Source organism: Globicephala melas, chromosome 14 (genome assembly GCF_963455315.2).
Source record: "Globicephala melas chromosome 14, mGloMel1.2, whole genome shotgun sequence".
NCBI classification, from domain to species: Eukaryota; Metazoa; Chordata; class Mammalia; order Artiodactyla; family Delphinidae; genus Globicephala; species Globicephala melas.
The window spans coordinates 21874266-21883559 of record NC_083327.1 but is presented as its reverse complement, the minus strand read 5'-3'; positions in this window follow the sequence as shown (position 1 = coordinate 21883559).

Here is a 9294-nt window from a genome sequence, read left to right as displayed (position 1 = left end):
CGAGTGTTGTTATCGGAAGCTCCGCCCTACCCCGCCCACCTCTCTGAGAAAGCCCAATCAGAATGCGACAGGGAGGCCACGCCTCTCCTGCTCCGCCTCCACCGCCTTGAAGAGGCACACACAAACAACCCGCTTGCTGCAGCCCGGCACAAAGAGCGCGAACTGCGCAGGCGCTGTTATCGGGCTATTTCGGGAAGAGTCAGTCCCGGGAACAATGAAGTTCAGTTTCAGTTCCACCTGCCCCACCCCCTACCCACTCTTCTTCCTCACCCCCGCACCTCATCCTGAAGGCGGTGGTCTGATGGCTAGATCTAGGCTGAATCTTGGGGATGGGGATGGGGGCGGGAACCAGGGAGAAAGAATCGGGAAGCATCAAGGCCACTGACACCTACTCCCTCGGCCACTGACCTTGGGGAAGTACTTATTTCAAGCCCAACATAATAGCATTATTATTGTTTTTTTTTAATTTTAAGATTTCAGAGTGCGCGGTAGGGGTTACATTCGTCGCAGTCGGAAAGAAAACCAGTCCACATTTAAATTACATTTGATGAAGTGTTGCTTACGTTTTTTTTCATTAACTCGGGTGAGAAACGCTGGTCATTAGCCATGATAATCGGAGTAAAAATTAAGGGAGTGACTTACTGAAATTGGCCTCTTAACGTATAAAAAGTTGTCCATAAATCCGTAATTGCACATTGGAAATGTTACTGATTTCATACTGTGGGACTTTGGGATCACGAAACAGTGCCTGATACCGAGAAGAAAGCAAAGGAGGCTTGCGTCTCAAAGGGAGAAACTGAAACAGCTCTGCAACATACAGTGTATTTTGCTAGGTCTGTGTTGATAGAAATTCCTCATCTCCGCGCACTGCGCTCACACACAGAAAGAATTGTGGCTATTTTTCAAGCACATATGTGCCACGAACTGTTCTTTACATGAATTATCTCATTTGAACCTCGGAACAACTCTAAGGAATCGGTACTATATTTTATCCCCAGTTTACAGGAGAGAAAACAGGCTTAGGCAAAAAGTACTTGTCAAATGTCATACAGTAAGCTAGTAGCAGAATTTGAACTCCAGGTCTGGTAAGACTGAAATTTTAACACCATCCGTACTACCTGCCACACTAGATTATAGGTTTTTAGAACACCACAATAAACTTCTTTGTATCCTACCAGCCTTTAACCAATATTCTTCAGCTTTGTGGTGCTTGATAAGTGTTTTGTGATAACAGAGTTGGACAGAGGCAATATCCAGAATAATGCTTCCCAATAACTTTATATAAACTGTTAATACTACCTTCCATCATTATTGATTGCTGGACTTTATCATTTTTGCTGGATTTTACTCATTTTTGTGTTTCCAACACTTAATACATAGTAAGTGCTCATGATCATTGGATGAATGGGAATCATATACTTCCAACCCTGTAAAAGCTCCTCAGGCTGTAATTGAAATTATCAGGTCTGTTAGTTGGGTTTAAGATCCATCTGAAGAGAATAGCCTGGCAAGTGTTGGTGGATGCACTTCCCTGGTGGTGCAGTAGTTAAGAATCCGCCTGCCAATGCAGGGGACACAAGTTCAAGCCCTGGTCTGGGAAGATCCCACATGCCTTGGAGCAACTAAGCCCGTGCGCTACAACTACTGAGCCTGAGCTCTAGAGCCTGAGAGCCACAACTACTGAGCCTGCGTGCCACAACTGAAGCCTACATGCCTAGAGCCCGTGCTCCACAGTAAGCGAAGCCACTGCAGTGAGAAGCCCGCTCGCCACAACTAGAGAAAAGCCTGTGCGCAGCAACGAAGACCCAATGCAGCCAAAAAAAAAAAAAAAGTTGGTGGAGAAGAGCAGGCGAAGATTATGGAACCTCTGGAATGAGGTAATTTGTTCTTTTGTTTTTGTAAGAGTTTCTGCTTTTTCAAAGGACTTTTTCATCTGTTATCTCATTTTATTCTTACTCCAATCCTTTAAAGTAAATAGCAACATGTAAATAATATAAATAAAGCCTCTAAAGGTAAAGTGACTTGCCTAAGGGTCACAGTCCCTTAGGTCCGAGTTAGGGACTAAATCACTTGAACTCCTAATGCAGTGCTCTTTTCACCAGATCCCAAGGCCTAAGATTTGACTTTACTAGGGTGTACTATCAAACTGTCCTGAAGAATAATTTACCCTTCAGGGGGCTGCTAATTTGTAGTCAGTTCAATGGGGCCCTTGATCAAGAACACCTGTTGTTGTCTATGTATGTGTCTTGGGTGGGTGTTGGGATTATTATGTGGTATGTAGTTTATCCTTTTGAGACCTGAAGTGTAGGCCTTGCATAAAACCCTGGATTCTGTACTTTAAGAAAGGTAGCCTTGCAGCTGTGGCCACCTGGGTGGTAGGTGCTAAGATGGTGCCCACCACCAAGGGACTGGGAGCTGGAATGGACCACTGGAAGAGAGTAATTTGGGATTTATAAACCATATTATTGGATTTCATTTTTACCCTTTGTGTAGAGTTCCCATAGACTGCTAGTCTTTAGTAAAGTCTGGTTTTAATATTCAAACCTGGTTTCATCTGTGCTATACGATATAAAGGAAAAGATCAGATACGCTTGTCTGGGCCAATATGGAGGTAGCAAGACATTCCAAGGGTAAAGTTAATCTTGAGAGGACTTTAGGGTTCTTGAAGGTTTTTGTTCCATTGCATGTCTTGGTTTTATTTTTGTTAAGTCAACAGTTTATTTACAGGAGGTGTTTTGTTTGTTTGTTTGTTTAAATAAACAATTGAAAAGTAGTCAGGTATTAAAGCCCACCTGTGTTTCTTTTTCTTTTATTTTTGGCTGCTCCAGAGGCATGCAGGATCTTAGTTCCCTGACCGGGGATGGAACCTGTCCCACCTGCAGTGGAAGTGCAGAGTCTGAACCACTGGGCCGCCAGGGAAGTCCCCCCATTTGTGAAATAAGCAGTTTACCTGCATTGACATTCCAGAGCCCTCTGAATTCCTCTGCCCTCTCTTCTGTCTACCTTTGTCTCTCTCACATTTCACTTCTGCCCTCATCCTCTCCCTCTCTCTACCTTGAATATCATCTTTCTCTCCTGCTCTGAATGTCCTTCTTCCCCCTTCACCGTTACTTTGTTTCCATTTCCTCTGCCTATTGTTGCTTAGATCTTGAACATCTAAGCTCTGAAGGACACGTGTATGAAAAGAGGAACACTTACTCCAATTTATACTTTGCTTAATTCTCAAATTATTACTCTTTCAAATCTATGAAATAATATTCCTCTAAACATTGAACATAACCATGAAATCACAATGTTTACACTTAATGAATAAAAATTTCCCTGACATTTAAGCCTGGATCACAAACCTTATTTTATCAACATACCCTGAAAAGTTTGTTTGAAATTTAAGGTTTACTTTTTAAAATATTTATTTATTTGGCAGCGCCAGGTCTTCGTTGCTGCATGCAGCCTCTTAGTTGCGGCATGTGGGATCTAGTTCCCTGACCAGGAACTAGAACCTGGGCCCCCTGCATTGGGAGCAAGGAGTCTTAACCACTGGACCACCAGGGAAGTCCCAAGGTTTATATTTAATAGCAAACAAAATATGCACAAATTTTCACAAAATTTATACTGACACTTAAATTGCTTGTGAAGTATTATTACTGTAGGTCGAAATTGTTGTCCTCATTATCCCTATCCTCCTTCATTATACCTTTCTGGGGTTGCAGTAATTTTACCACGTGTTTATTTCTTAAACCTTCCTAAGAAGGACAGCAAGCCTTTGCAGGCTGTGCTTTGCACAAGGGTGCCTGGCTGAAGGGATGAGGGGGTGCTGAAATACAACTCTAAGTCTGCTCTTGAAAGCTGTTGTCCCAGGGGCTGGGGCCACCTGGAGGAAGGGATCTCTTTTTCTTATTGCTACAAAGGTTTCAGAAGAACTAGTGGCAGCCCTGGGGTACAATAATATTATGGATACTTGATACTATTTCATCCTAGATATGAAACCAAAGGAAAAAGCATGTTATTTAGACCAGCTGAGGTTTCAACCAATTGAATCTTAGTTGGAGGTCACAGGCCTGGTTGTGCCTTCTGCCTGGCTCTCCTTTTATACACTGATAGAACTTTAAAAATCCTTACCACTCACAGAATGCAACCTATTGCCTCTCCTGAAATGCTTTTGTTTCACTTGGCCGCCTTACAGAACCCAGTTTCTTAACATTATATATTGATTGATCTAGACTGTTCATTTTTGGAAACAGATTTTGTCTCATTCATTAATTATGATAAATATGACCATTAAAAGGTTTCATCTTTCATGAGACAGGGATGGAATCTACATTATTAACTGTCTTCTGTTTTCCTCAGGACATTTGGCAAATCATCTTTTTTTTTGAAAACTTTGGAAGACATTTCTTTTTAAAGTCACAAGTCAGGAATTCCCTGGTGGTCCAGTGGTTAGGACTCCACGTTTTCACTGCTGTGAAACACACCACTGAATTCTCCATTTGGTCATTTTGCAACCAAAATGTTGGATCTCCTTTCTACCTGGTTGTTTTGTGTGGCAAATAATGTGAAGCAGTTCTTTCTGTTGTTGGTATAGTTAATAATTTTCTCCAGGGCTGCTTGGCGGATTCCCAATTCCTCCATTCATCCCTCTCTACTTTCACAATTAGAGAAAAGGCGTGTTTGTACTTTATAAGCTAATATATGGTTTTGATTTTTATAAAACCCCATGCATACAATTCTCTGTACTTTAAAAAAATTAACATATCTATATTATCACATTCACTATCTTTTATGGCCAAACTACCTATTACTAAATTGCAAACTTTTTCCTTTGGAGAATCATTATGAACTTTCATGCATTAACATAGTTTTGATGATCGATAATTATTTTCCCTTTTTTGCTCAAATCTTTAGAGCTTGGCCAGTAAAACGCCTTTTAGGATGGTTCTATTGTCTCTTCAGCACTTCTCCCAAACATTTTTGAAAACATTCTTGCTTTGTATACACAAGATGTTCCAGATTATCCTCATCTTTCTCTGACCCAAAGCGTGGAATGAGCTATTTTATAAGGAATCTTAGTTCCTTTAAATGAAGAAAAATATTAGAGGCAAAATCTGGGCATCAGGAATGGATATCAGATTGTTCTGCATGAGTACAGATTGGGATTATGATAGTATCACTGTTAGACCTTTTTTTTTTTTTTTTGACAACTTTGGAAGACATTTCTTTTCAAAGTCACAAGTTGGGAATTCCCTGGCTGCCCAGTGGTTAGGACTGTGCATTTTTCTCTGCCGTGGCCTGGGTTCAATCCTGGTCAGGGAACAAAGATCCTGCAAGCCATGTGACTCGGCCAAAAAAAAAATTAAAGTCATGAGTCTGTTTTTTTTTTTTTAATTCTAATTTAATTCAAACACTACAGAATCATTTAACACGTTTATTCCATTGTAAAAAAATTTAGTTTTCTACCCAACATAATCTTAAATTTTTAATCCCTCACCCAAACTGCAGTTGTGCCCTCATGTGTAATCCTTAGGTGTCTCATCAGTCATCATTTCTGTAAACACCTCATTAACTTTGATGTCTTAGTCTGTCTGCTTTGTCTCATGACTTACTCCCCTTTTAATCTTTCTGGTTTTTTCTACTGTTCTCATCATCATGCTTATTTCATCTCCTTTCCCTTAAATACTCAAAGCATGGAAATAAAGCATAATTCCTGCTCTACAATTTTTTTTCTTTTTTTTTTGCTACTCGGGCCTCTCACTCCTGTGGCCTCTCCCATTGCAGAGCACAGGCTCCGGATGCGCAGGCTCAGCGGCCATGGCTCACGGGCCCAGCCGCTCCGCAGCATGTGGGATCTTCCCAGACCGTGGCACAAACCCGTGTCCCCTGCATCGGCAGGCGGACTCTCAACCACTGCACCACCAGGGAAGCCCTACAATGTTTTGTAACTCTGGAGAGTTATTGCTGTGTCATGATTTAAGCTACTTGTAAAACTTGGGACATCCAGGCCCAGCCCTACTTGCAACTACTCCAGATCAAGTCATCAAAAATTTCATGCCATTTGTGTGTGTGTGACAGAATGCATTCTAGAATATTGGCACATTTTTATTGACTTATTGATATACTTCTACTTTATAAGCACAAAGAAAATAGCATATCTCATTTCTACAAAATAGTGCAATGCCCTAATTTTTATGGTATTTGAATTTAGGGTGATATGATAAAGTAGAATTTCAGACTCTAGGGCTCTTTCAACTATGTGATGGTAAAAGGTTCCAAAATGAATCTTTTTGTTTTAGAGAAATGCTTATGATTTTCAAGTCTAAGTGGAACTATATAGAGTTTTTTTGTGTAGTTTGTAACCCCAGAACACAAAAAGAAAAATGAGGTTTGGCCAATTATTTTTCTATTAATTCTTAAGAAAGAAGATTTTCCATGTCCTTATAATATCCATAAAGATTTAGGATTTGTCCAAAACAACCAAATCAACATTGCCTGAGTTATCTTTACTGTGTCCTATTTTATCCTTGGAAATTTAAGATTAGTATAAGAAGATGAAATTGACATTCCCTGAGTTATATCATTTTTTTTAACATTCCTGAACACACAGAGAAAGACCAAAACAATGTTTGGATTGCAGAGCCAAAGAAGAGCACAAAGAAGCTCAGAATGAAGCTGTGATGTTGATATTTTGCCAGGTTTTCTCTGAGATATTGATTATGACTCGCAGTCAGATATGACTCATTGCTATAATCTAACATGATGTCATTAGCTTTTTGAGTTGCAGGAGAGGTGCGAGTGATATTTTGGCCTAATTAGTAAGTTAGCATGTTACAGTCATTCTACGTGTACCACAAGTGCATATCATGTGATTAGCTTAAATATTGACATCAGGGATTCTTTAAGATATAGGCCAGCCAGATCATCCCATAGTGATGCCCAGTAGCCAATAATACATGCCATGCACACAGAGTTTACCATCCGCTTCTTATTTCTGTACCCTAAAGTGTAAGCCATCAGGCAAGGATCACCAGACAAACAAACAGGAATAAAAGGAACTTGCAGGACACAGAGAGAGTAGGAGAAAGTTTTAAAAAGCCCCTCTAATTAATAGCCTCAGAGTGTTAAGAGTATAGTACACCCATGAAACAAAAACAAGATGCTATAAAAAGGAAATAGAATTTTTAAAAAATAAATTTATTTATTTTTGGCTGCGTTGGGTCTTTGTTGCTCCGAGTGGGCTTTCTCTATTTGCGTCGAGCAGGGGCTACTCTTTGTTGCGGTGCACGTGCTTCTCATTGCTGTTGCTTCTCTTTGTTGTGGAGCACGGGCTCTAGGCACATGGGCTTCAGTAGTTGTGGCACGTGGCCTCAGTAGTTATGGCGCACAGGCTCTAGAGTGCAGGTTCAGTAGTTGTGGTGCACGAGCTTAGCTGCTCCACTGCATGTGGGATCTTCCCAGACGAGGGCTCGAACCCGTGTTCTCTGCATTGGCAGGCAGATTCTTAACCACTGCACCACACCACCAGGGAAGTCCCAAGGAAACAGAATTTTAAAAGAGCTATTGAAAGTGTAAAATACCATGGCAAAAATAAAAATTCCAGTTGAAAAAAATAAAAGGTAAATTTAAGGCAATCTCCCAGAAAGTAAAATCTAAATTTGAAGAGTCTGAAAAATAGAAAATAAAAGAGAGTTAGAGGCCAGTATTCCAGGAGGCCCAGTATTCCAAATAAGAATTCCAGAAAGATAAAACAAGGCAAATGGAGAGAAGGAAATTAACAAATAAACCACACAAATTTCTGAGAACTAGAGAACATGAGTGTGCAGGTTGAAATGGCCCACTGAGTGCTCAGTATAATGGATGAAAATAGGCCTACATGAAGAAAAAAAAAGGCATGATTACTAAATTCTAAGGGAAAAACAGGTCACATACAAAGCAACAAGATTAGAATAGTATCTGAAATATCAGCTTGAAGCTAGAAGACAATGGAACAATGACTTCAATTCCAAGGGTAAATGAATTACAACTCAGAAGTCTGTTTCCTCCTGTTTGTGTCCCTCCAAAATTCATATGTTAACACCCTACTTCCCTGATGATATTAAGAATTGGGGCCTTTGGGGGGTGATTTGGTCATGAGCGTGGAGCTCTCATGAATGGGATTAGTGCCCTTGTAACTGTTCTGAGAGAGCTTGCTTCCTTCTCTTTGCTCTCTACCAGGTGAGGATACAATGAAAAGTCTGCAGTCTGTAACTCAGAAGAGGGCTTTCCCTAGAACCCAGCCAGGCTGGCACCCTGATATTGATTGGACTTCCAGCCTCCAGAACTGTTAGAAATAAACTTCTGTTATTTATTTATAAGCCACCCGGTCTATGGTACTTGGTTATAGCAACCTGAACTAAGATACCTCTCAAACTATCAATCAAACCTAAGATCACAATAAAAATCTTTCAAATACAAAACAACTCATGAAATTTCTCCCATGCATTTTTTTCCCCTCAGGAAGCTACTAGAAGAGGCACTTCATTAAAGAGAGTAAACCAAGAAAGAGGAAGACATGGGAACTAGGAAACATGAGAGCCCACAGGAGAGGAGTAGAAGGAATTTTCAGGATATGGGTGAAAGGTGAGCTCAGGACAATAGCTGTACTGTGGCCTAGAAGGCAACCAGCTCAGCCTGCAGCAGGAAGCTGGATGACTCTGGGGGGAGGGGAGGAGTTCCAAGAAAAAGATGAAATTGATAGAATCCTCAATATGTCTGAAGGAACTGAGAAGAGATGTACACCTTTGGCAGAGAGCTTGGGGACCAATGAATGCTGGGTAAATGGAAAATGAAGCAAGGAAAATAAAGTCTAGGAAAGAGCAAGGCAATTATTGATTCCAAAGAAGAGGAAAAAGCCCAAGAAAGAGAATATATTTATAGTAAAACTGGTTACATGTCAACGCCTGTTAAAAAGAAACAACAGGCCCCAAACAGCAGTCACTGTGCTAAGTCATACCAAGACTTAATACCTAACCTATTCGATAATTGCTGTTTTAGCCTCTCCTGGAAGGTTTCAAAACCACTAAGTCTGAAATTTCCTGGTTGGCACTAGTGAGGTAATCTGCCTAAAACCCCCTGCCTTCCCCTTAGGGAAGGTGACCTTCCCTGAAATAATCTGCTCTTGTAATTTCCTTGTCCAACCCTCTTTCTGCTATAGAAACCTTCCATTTTGCACAACTCCTCTCTGCTTGCCAGAAGAGACGCTGCCCGGCTCATGAGTCATTTAATAAAGCCAATTAGACCTTCAGACTTATTCAGTTGACTTTT